Genomic DNA, 10016 nt, shown 5'->3' with positions numbered 1-10016 from the left:
CCTTCTGCTGCAATCTCAACTTCTGGTAACCCGTGTATTCTTCCTTCCACCAAATCTTTCAATTCCCAGGTCTGGATTAATGCAACTTTCTTTTTCTATTACTTACTGTGTGGGGATCAAGAAAAACTATATAAGTAAGATAATTTATAGCATTTCAAATATAGCAGTATTACTATCAATAATATCATTGTGTGTGTGTGTGTTTTTTGTTTGTTGTTGTTGTTTGTTTGTTTTTAGTTGCTCCCTCAAACCTATCCTTTCAGCTTTACCTAAACAGCTAAGGTAGTCTCTAAATCTTTATCTGAACTCCCAGAGAGACTAATCAAAATGAGCCAAACATCTCACATTCTGACATTCTCATCTCTGATGGTACCTTCACTATTGATGTTATTCATTGGGGTCATCTTAAGTTTCTCCCTCATCCACCACCCCAAAGATAATTAAAATTGGCTCTGCCTTTATAGAAAATTAGAGAGATCTGCTTATTAGCAACTAGAATAAGGCAGAAAAAACAAAACAAACAAACAAACAAACAAAAAAACCAAAGAAACCTTAGAGCTACTTCCCAACATCTCCCTCTTACTCAATTCCCAATCCCAGTCTGTCACCCAAAATTGTTATTCAATCTATTTTTAAAAAAATCCTAAATTTACCTCTTTATTTCATCACTAACCACAATTCCTTATATCATACCCTTTCATTTTTGCCTGGAGTGTTGCCATCAATGCCTAGTTCTCCTTGATGGCTCCAGAGTCTTCTTTTTTCCTCATCATTTCCCCACGTTACCAGCACAAAGTTTTGTTTTTTTTTATAACCTACCTACATGTTTTATGAATTCCTATTTTCTAGAGAAGCAGTCTACAAATTTGTTGACTGTGTACCCCATTAGTAAAAATGGTTGAACAGGTATTATAAATTTATGTATATATATTTATAAATTATATATGTGTACCACAAATATATAAGGTGCATGCTATTAACATACATTATAAAAAAACCAAAAAATTTAAATAAGATAACATAACTATAGAATTTTAATATTGTTTCTGCATTCTAATGTTCTATCTTCCGTTTTCTGTCAGGTTCAAACATCCTAGAGAGCCTTGGTGTAGAGTCGGGTCTCTCAGTTTTGCACTACTGACATTTTGGGTTAAATATTCTTTTTGGTATAGGTTGTTGCTTTGTTTATCATAGGATGTTGGTAACATCCCTCATTTCTCACCAGATTCCAGTGGCACCCCATTCCATCCCACTTCAGACATTGCCCAAAGTACTCTGAGGAACAAAATAGCTTTTAGTTGAAAAAACCACTGGTCTGCACAATGGATAAAATAGAAACAATCAAGCCCGATATATAAACCCATGTACAGGTTCAAGCCACCTATCCAGCTTTGTCTCACATGAAACCCTCCAGATCCTCATGTACCCTCCATTGTACATTTTCATACAGCTCTGTCTTTATTAATGTTATCACCTTCATTTAGAATCATAATTACCCTTCTTTCCTTGAACAATAAACAATCAAGAAAATCCTTCTCTCTGCAGATGTTACTTCCTTTGCACTTGGGGTACAAAACTTAACCAGCTGCTTGAGGGAAACTAATTGCTCTCTGGCAAGCACTTCAAACTGGGTCCACACAGCACTTCAAAACCAAAACCAAATCGAACCAAACCAACCCCACCACACTGTGTAACAAGGAGGTAATGTATTGGTTTGAGGTCCAATAAATTATAAGTACAAGTATTTTGCCACTGAAAGAAGAGAACCCTGAGTAAACTTTATTCTGATTAGAAAAAGGGAAAAAATATATCATTGTTGTGAAAATATCAGAAATTGGAAGCTAAAAAAAAACAAAGAAAAATTTACTACATCTCAGTTTTGCTAGTTAACTAAAATCATGACTTTTTCCTAAATAAATGTTACTAAAAATATTAAACTAAAAATTATAAATTAGTAATTAATTATATTTATGGTATGCCAAGCAATGTGCTAAGATCTTTGCAGGAGTTATCTTATTTAGACTTCACAGTATTCCTAATAAAATAAAGGTTTTTATTGCTTGGTTTTAATTGACAAATCAAATATGCTTTAATTGACAAATCAAATATGCTCAGTTAATTAAGGTCATTCAGCTAACCTACCTTCAAATCCAGGTTTAACTGAATTCAAAGCTTGCATTCTTAAACAATATGCTATCCTAAATAATAAAATGCTAATATGCAAAGGGACTGGCTGAACAATCTGTACTATAATGCTCATTGCAAACCAGGGGGCAGGCACTCAATGCAGGAGCTGCCCCCTAGTGATCAGGGTGCTCCCACAGGGGGACTGCTACTCAGCCAGAAGCCAGGTTCACAGCTGGCGAGTGCAGGGTCAGTGGCGGGAGCCACTCTTAGCTCTGCTGCAGTGGGGCAGTAAGGAGTGCAGGGCCCCAGACTGCATGAGCCCCAGATTGCAGGAGGGACATCTGACTACCAGCTTAGGCCCAATCCCCAGGCCTAAGCTGGCAGTCAGACATCTCCCAATTGGCCCCAGACTGTGAGAGTGTGCAGGCCAGGCTGAGGGACCACAATGCATGAATTTTGTGCACCAGGTCTCTAGTGGATTATGTAAAGAGATAGATGATCAGTAGGTTGATAGATATACTAGTAACTAATAAATTTTATAGATACATAGAGATATTAAAGGAAGGAACAAATTAGGCAGTTTTTTAAATAAAATTATTGATTGACTAGAGGCTGGGTGCATGAAATTCATGCACTGGGATGTGTGTCCCTCAGCCCAGCCTGCACCCTCTCCAATCTGGGACCCCTTGAGGGATGTACAACTGCCCATTTAGGCCCAATCCCATTAGGATCACTTCCCTGTCTGCCTGATCAATGCTTAATTGCTCCCCTGCTGGCCCGATTGTCCCTAACTTCCTTCCCCTGCCAGCCTGGTCACTCTAACTGTCCTCCCCTGCAGGCCTGGTTTCCCGCCCCCCCATTGCTGTCCCCTGCTGGCCTGGTCTCCCCTATTCTCCCCTGCAGGTCTGGTCACCCCCAATAGCCCAGTAATCCCTTGCCAGTCTGGTCACCACCAGCTGCCAGCCCTGCTGGCCTGGTCATCACCAGCCACCCTCCCTTTCAGTCCTGGTGCCCCACAACTGCCTTTCCCTGCAGGACTGGTCACCCCTAACTGCCCTCCTCTGCAGGCCTGGTTGCCCCCAACTTCCCTCCTCTACAGGCCTGGTAACACCTAACTGCCCTCCCCTGCAGGCCTGGTTGCCCCCAACTTCCCTCCTCTGCAGGCCTAGGTCCCCCTTTCCCCACCCCCCTGACCCCCACCAACTGTCCTCCCCTGCTGGCCATCTTGTGGTGGCCATCTTGTGTCCATATGGGGGCAGCCATCTTTGACTATATGGGGCAGCCATCTTGTGTGTTGGAGTGATGGTCAGTTTCCATGTTACTCTTTTATTAGATAGGATTAACTTTAGAGAGAGTGGAAGGTAGAAGGAAACATTAATTTGTTCCATTTCTTTAGGCACTCACTGATTATTCTTGTATGTGCGCTGACTGAGAATTGAAACTTCAACCTTAGGGTGCCAGGATAATGTTTTAACTAACTGAGCTATCCAGCCAGGGCTATGCAGTTTTGTGTTCTATTCAACCATTCAGTGCTACAATGGGTAAGGGTGGTAAGCAAATATTTGTTTCCCAGCTATGATGAACATTCAAAAAAAGAATAAAAGAAACACTTATGATTTAAAATAAATTCATAAAAGTCATCTGCCTGTGTTATATTTGGTTCATCAACAGGAAAAAAATAGAAACACACATTGAAAGTGAAATATCTATGCTAAATGTCTTTGATATCTTGCCAGATTTACCCACAGAAGGTCTCAACTATAAACAAACAGCTACTTACACATGTATGACCCTGGAAAGAAGAGTGAGTGGGCACAAAATGGTGTCTGTTTATCTTGGATTTTTGCTTCATTTTGAGCTGTCAGATTTCACCTCCTTTCACGTAAAAAAAAAACAAACCCAACTATGATTCTGCTTTTAGCATTGAAAGAGAGAGTTGTATAACCATATCCAAGGAGTTGACTTATACCTTAATTAAGGGATGAGTTGTTTTCCATCGTGAAACAGCATTTTGGCAACTACCACTTCAATGAATATAGATGCTTCCTACACTTGGTTTTAATCACATTTCAGTCACATCTTAATATTAATTAATGATTCAGAACACCTCCTAAATCTTCTGGTGTTCATATTCTTTTTGGTTTCTCCTTTACTTTGAGAGAGACTGTGTTTTCACATATTTTAAAGAGTTGAGTATCAGTTTATATAGGATTGCAAATACAAGCTTAGCGTATAATTTCCTGAGAAGCAGACCCTCTGTCCTATACTTTAACATTTCTTCCAAAAGTCATTAGTTCATTATTAATGATATACCAGATGGTCAATAAATATTGGTTAATTGATTACACTAATAATGATGTGTTCCCAAAATTAAGATTTAGATATTTTAATTATATAACACAATTCAGTTTAAATTAACATAATAAATAACTGTTGATAAGACCATGTATCAATCATTAAAATAGACAGGAAAGGTAATCACATCCACTACCTTTGTTGGAAAGAATTACTTAAACTATCAAAAAATTAAACCATGTTTTTTTACAGATTGCCCCTTAAATTTAAGCATTTTATTTTCATTAACCTTACATAGCAATTTAAATTTTGAGCTACTCAGCAATACTTGTAGAAAATAATCCTTTCTGACAGATTCAGAATCTCAATATATTACCCATAATTGAATATTCCATAATATCTTTGTAATTTTTAATTATTATTTATCTGTGTTAGTAACCTGAAAATATCTGCTTTAAAAATCTTCCAATTCCAAATCATCTTCGCTTCACTTGATAAAAATTTTGGGAACTAAATAAATCAATAAATTATTAGGGAGAACCTGTGGTGGCTTATTGTGATAATCTCATAAGTTTTTCTATAGGCCACTCTGAAACACATTTCTAGGTAGACATGTGACTTTTGTGTGTTCAAGTGATCATTTTCAAAAGGCTTTCCAACCTTCTAACCTACTCATTAATTTTCCAAAGCCTATGGGTTCACTCTCAAGCAGCAACTTAGGCTCCAAAGGATAGTCTTTAGTGCAAACATTATCTCATAGTCAACTTGACAACTCTATTGGCCATTATGGTCTACACCAGTGTGCTGGGGACCAGCTGGCCCTGTCCCATTCTAGGCAGGTTTAGATTTCTGCTTCCATTTACATTTCTTCATAGTCTTACCTCTTTACCTTGTTTATATTGCATTATCATCTTGTTGTATATGTAAATTATTTCAAATCATATGTGAAAGAAGGCAAAGTATAAACAAATAAGACCCAGTGATATTATACTGAAGATATTTAGAGTACTGAGAAAAGGTGCAATTTAAAGTTCAAGATATTATTACAGTCAGGCTACATATAAATGAGTTATGTTCCAAACCTATGTTTGTAAGCAGTGGATTGGGATTCAGACTATTTTTTTTTTATGAGGATAATGCTATAAAAATTGTTTTTATTTTCTTGTAAGCAGTTGTCAGTCATCATACAACCTATTTAGCCTGTGATATAACTTAAGTAAACTTTATTTGCTCTGAAAATAAATTAAACAGTATTGCTGCAATAAATGTTATTAAATAAATCAAATTGAATAATGAGTGTTTATTTAATAGTAGAGGCTCAGTACACGAAATTCGTGCACGGGAAGTGTGTGTCCCTCAGCCCAGCCTGTACCCTCTTCAATCTGGGACCCATTGAGGAATGTCTGACTGCCTGTTTAAGCCTGAACCCAGTAGAATCAGGCCTAAATGGACAGTTGGACATCCCTCTCACAATCCAGGACTACTGGCTCCCCACGGCTCACCTGCCTGCCATCCTGATTGCCCCTAACTGTTTCTGCCTGCCAGCCTGATCACTGCCTAACCACTCCCCTGCCAGCCTGATTGATGTCTAACTGCTCCCCTGCAGCCTTGATTACCTCCAACTGCCCTCCCTTGCAGACCTGGTCCCTCCCAACTGTAATGGAATTGAAATCATCTAGTGAAATATAGAATTAAGACAAACATAGATTAAATTTATAATCTTAAGAAAATATTCTTTGATATGTTTACACTAACATTATTTAATCCAGAGAAATGAAAGGTAAACATTTTGTTCATTATGAAGAAATTTGATTCCCAGGATATTATACACCCCCTTTCTGTCCCTTGTATCCATATCAACAGTTCAGAATTTCTTTATTTTTTAGTGTATTTCTCTATAACAAGTCATTGAATCTATCAATTTTTAAAAAGCATTTAATCTTTTTTCTTGTTATAATATCACTTAATATTTTTGCTATAATTCTGCACATCTGACAGGGGAAAATTAGCTCCTGTGTTATAAATGGAGGCGAGGGCAAGGTCAGTCTTTAGATTGTGGTTTGATAATAAAACAAAAGAACAAAGAACAGTTGCCAATTTCATGAATTATAGTTAATGGCAATAGACTGATAACATCATTTGTGTTACTAGCTAAGAACAATTGTTTTTAGCAAAATAGAAGGGCAGAAGCATTTAAAGTAATGCATTGCATAAATAAAAATAACAGATGATGTGCTTTCTTGAATGCACAATTGTATTAAACTGGAGGCCCAGTGCATGAAAATTCATGCACTAAAGTGGGTCTCTCAGCCAGCCTACCATCTCCTACAGTCCAGGAGCCCTTAGGGGATGTCCTACTGACAGCTTAGGTCTGCTCCCCTCAAGGATCGGGCCTAAGCCCTAGTCTGGCTTTTCTCTTTGGGAGGATTAGGGGAAGGCACTGCCCCCATAATCCTACTGCTGCAGCCACCACTGCTGGCCCTGGTACCTTGCTTTTTAGCACTGGCCCGGCTCCTTGCCCACTAGTGGGTGAGGCTCGATCTGGGGCCAGACCAACTGGGGTAGAGGCTCTGGAAGGTTGAGGCACAGCAGGTCACATCTCGTCTAGCCTCTGTGGAGACATGGCACCAGGACTGGGACTGTGCCACTGCCTCTGCAGAAGGGACCACGCCGCTGCCTTTCCCAAGCCAGCAGCCCTCTGCCCTTCTTCAGAAGGATGTCCTGAAGACGTCTAGTCTATCCAGTCTAATTAGCATATTATCCTTTTATTGGTATAGATGGAAAGAAAGACCTGGAGAACATTATACTAAGTGGAATAAGCCAGTCAGAGAAAGATAAATACCATGTGACCTCACTTATATGTGGGATCTCATGAAGAAAATAAACTGATGAACAAAATAGATGCAGAAGCATGGATACATGGAGCAGACTGATAGCTGTCAGAGGGTGGGGAGGGTATTGCAAGACTGAATGAAAGAAGCTGAAGGGATTAGCCAAAAAAAAAAAAAACACATATAGACATAATATACAGACACAGACAACAGTGTGGTGATCTTCAGAGAGAAAGGGGAGTGGGAGCTTGGTGGAGATGGTAAAGTGGCGGAGGGATGGAGATGGAAAAAAGCTTTGCTTGGGGTGATGGGTGCACAATGCAATGTGCAGATGTTTTGTTGAGTTGTACACTTAAAATCTAACCTGTATGATTTTGTGAACCAATGTAACTCTATTAAATTCAATTAAAACAAGTAACAAGAAACAATAGTACCAAGTCCTAAACATCTGAGTTATATAACAATGTCTGAAGTCTCTAAGGTAATGACAGTACACTATTGAAGCTATCACTGATTTAGCTTTTAAAAATCAGCAATTTGTTATTATAATCATTTCAAGATATTTGAAGGATGGTGTCTGAATAGAATGAATATTATATGGAGAAACATTTTATGCATGTAGCAGTTAGCAAGATAAGGCAGAAAAAAAAACTGTTTGGGACAGAACTTGTCTAGAATATTGAGTTAATATTATAGCATTTTGCAGCACATGCATGCTGAAGCATCTTATGCTTTATTCAGAGCACTTGTGAAAACTTATTTTGGTTTATGCTTTCTCATTTCCAAACTGTGTGTCTTTTAAGCAGAAAGAAGTGCCTATGTGGTCTACATCTTTATTTCTCAAGTACTCATTTTTAAAAACATATAACCAAAAAAAAAGAAACATGGCAGGAAAAAATATCACCATTATTTTTTATATATAAAGGTAAGATTTTCAGTAGCATTGCTTTTAGTTACAAAGTTGAATATTAAATACACTAAATGCAAATATATTTTAATTTTTTATGATTATTTTATTATTAATATCTTGAGTTTAATACATATATTCTTTATGTAGAGTTGTATGTATATAAAGTATTTTTCTATATTTAATATTCCATTTTTAATTGTCTTATATCATGCAAAAACCTTACAAAACTACTGACAGACAAGGAATAATAAAATAACGTAAATGTGGTAGTGAAGAAGTTTGGTTTTACTGCCCCTCTAAGTGTACCCAGAAAAACCTTGCAACTCTGATATTTTGTAAATTCTAAATCTTGTCTTAATCTACTGTCCCTGTCTTTGTCTTATGTTAGATTAGAAGTAAGCATTAATTTATAAGGCATATAAATTAGTTCATATAGTGTCATATAGTGTTAAAATCGTATTATATACTTATCTGAATTATGGTTTGAATCATGGTATAAAGGAAAGAAAAGAATTGAGTGTTATTTGGTAAAGCCAAATGAGAAAGCAATTTGGTTATTTCTATGGAAATTACATTTGCCTCTGTCTTATGACCCAGAAAGTTCAAATCTGTATATAGAACAACATAGAGAAACACTGCAGATGTAAACCAGAAATCACAGGGCGAAGTGGTCATTTCTAACCTTATTTATAACTGTAAAAAATTCTTAGTATCTAAATAGCCATTAATAGAAGTGCAAAAAAATAAATAAATAGATTAATTTGTTCAATGAAATATTAGCTGCAGGTAAATGAATGAATTTATGCTGTACATAATAACCTGAAAAAATCTTAATTTTTTCCAGCTTCTTGAAATACAATTGAAATACATATAACACTAAGCATAAGATGTACAATGTGATGATTTAATGACCATCTTTAGTGAAAAAAATGTCAACACATCCATCACTGTTATTTTTGGTTAAAGTTTGCCTTCTTATTTTACTGGCTTTATCTCACCTCTCTCTAACCTATAGACTTGGGCTTTAGTTTCTTGGGTCTTAGTTCCCTTCCCACCATGATGAGTTATTCTCTCAACTCTATAATTTCCAAATTGACAGGCAACTAGCTGATTCACCACAGAATATTGGATCATTTTCAGTGGCAGCTATCTCATGGACAGCCAATGCTGCATTATTTGGTAGCAATATACATTTTTTTTTTTTTTCCATTTTGGCATTGCCCTTGGGATGGCTGAGGCTTTTTCCTCCACTACATCTTCTAGTATTTACTATGTGACTGGCACAGATTTGAGTGCTTTGCACGTATTAGCTCATTTAGTAAACAACAACTTGATAATATAGATAATATTATTATTCTTTGGCAGATGAGGTTAAATAAATTATCAACCACTACTTCATATCAACATAGGAACCAATAAATGAGTCATTTTGGATCTATCCTTCAGTGTTGAGTCATATCAAATAAAACTCTCTTCCCTCTTTCCCTTACTTCACAAAAGTTGAACATATGGAGAGTGGGGGGCTTCTACTTTTTTATTTAAACATGCAGAAATAAGGAATAAATGCTTATTGAATGATGTTATTCCCAGTAACATGATGTGCAATGCTTAAGAAACCCATGGTTTGGGCTCCATTGTCTTTCTCTCCAAAGAGAATTTCCTTGTAAATGTTTTGTGTTGGTGAATCATCTAATTGTATTTCTCTGTACCATCCTGCTAAGAGTTTGGCTGCATCGTGAGATGTCATTTGGCTTGCTGCTGCAGAATAGTCTGATTTAGGTGCAACTGGCTCCTGTCATCATTCAATAATCTATATAAGAGTAGATTACATAAGAAAATATCGATTACTTTGT

The sequence above is a fragment of the Pipistrellus kuhlii genome, unplaced genomic scaffold (assembly GCF_014108245.1).
Source record: "Pipistrellus kuhlii isolate mPipKuh1 unplaced genomic scaffold, mPipKuh1.p scaffold_m20_p_1, whole genome shotgun sequence".
NCBI classification, from domain to species: Eukaryota; Metazoa; Chordata; class Mammalia; order Chiroptera; family Vespertilionidae; genus Pipistrellus; species Pipistrellus kuhlii.
This window is presented reverse-complemented; position numbering follows the sequence as displayed.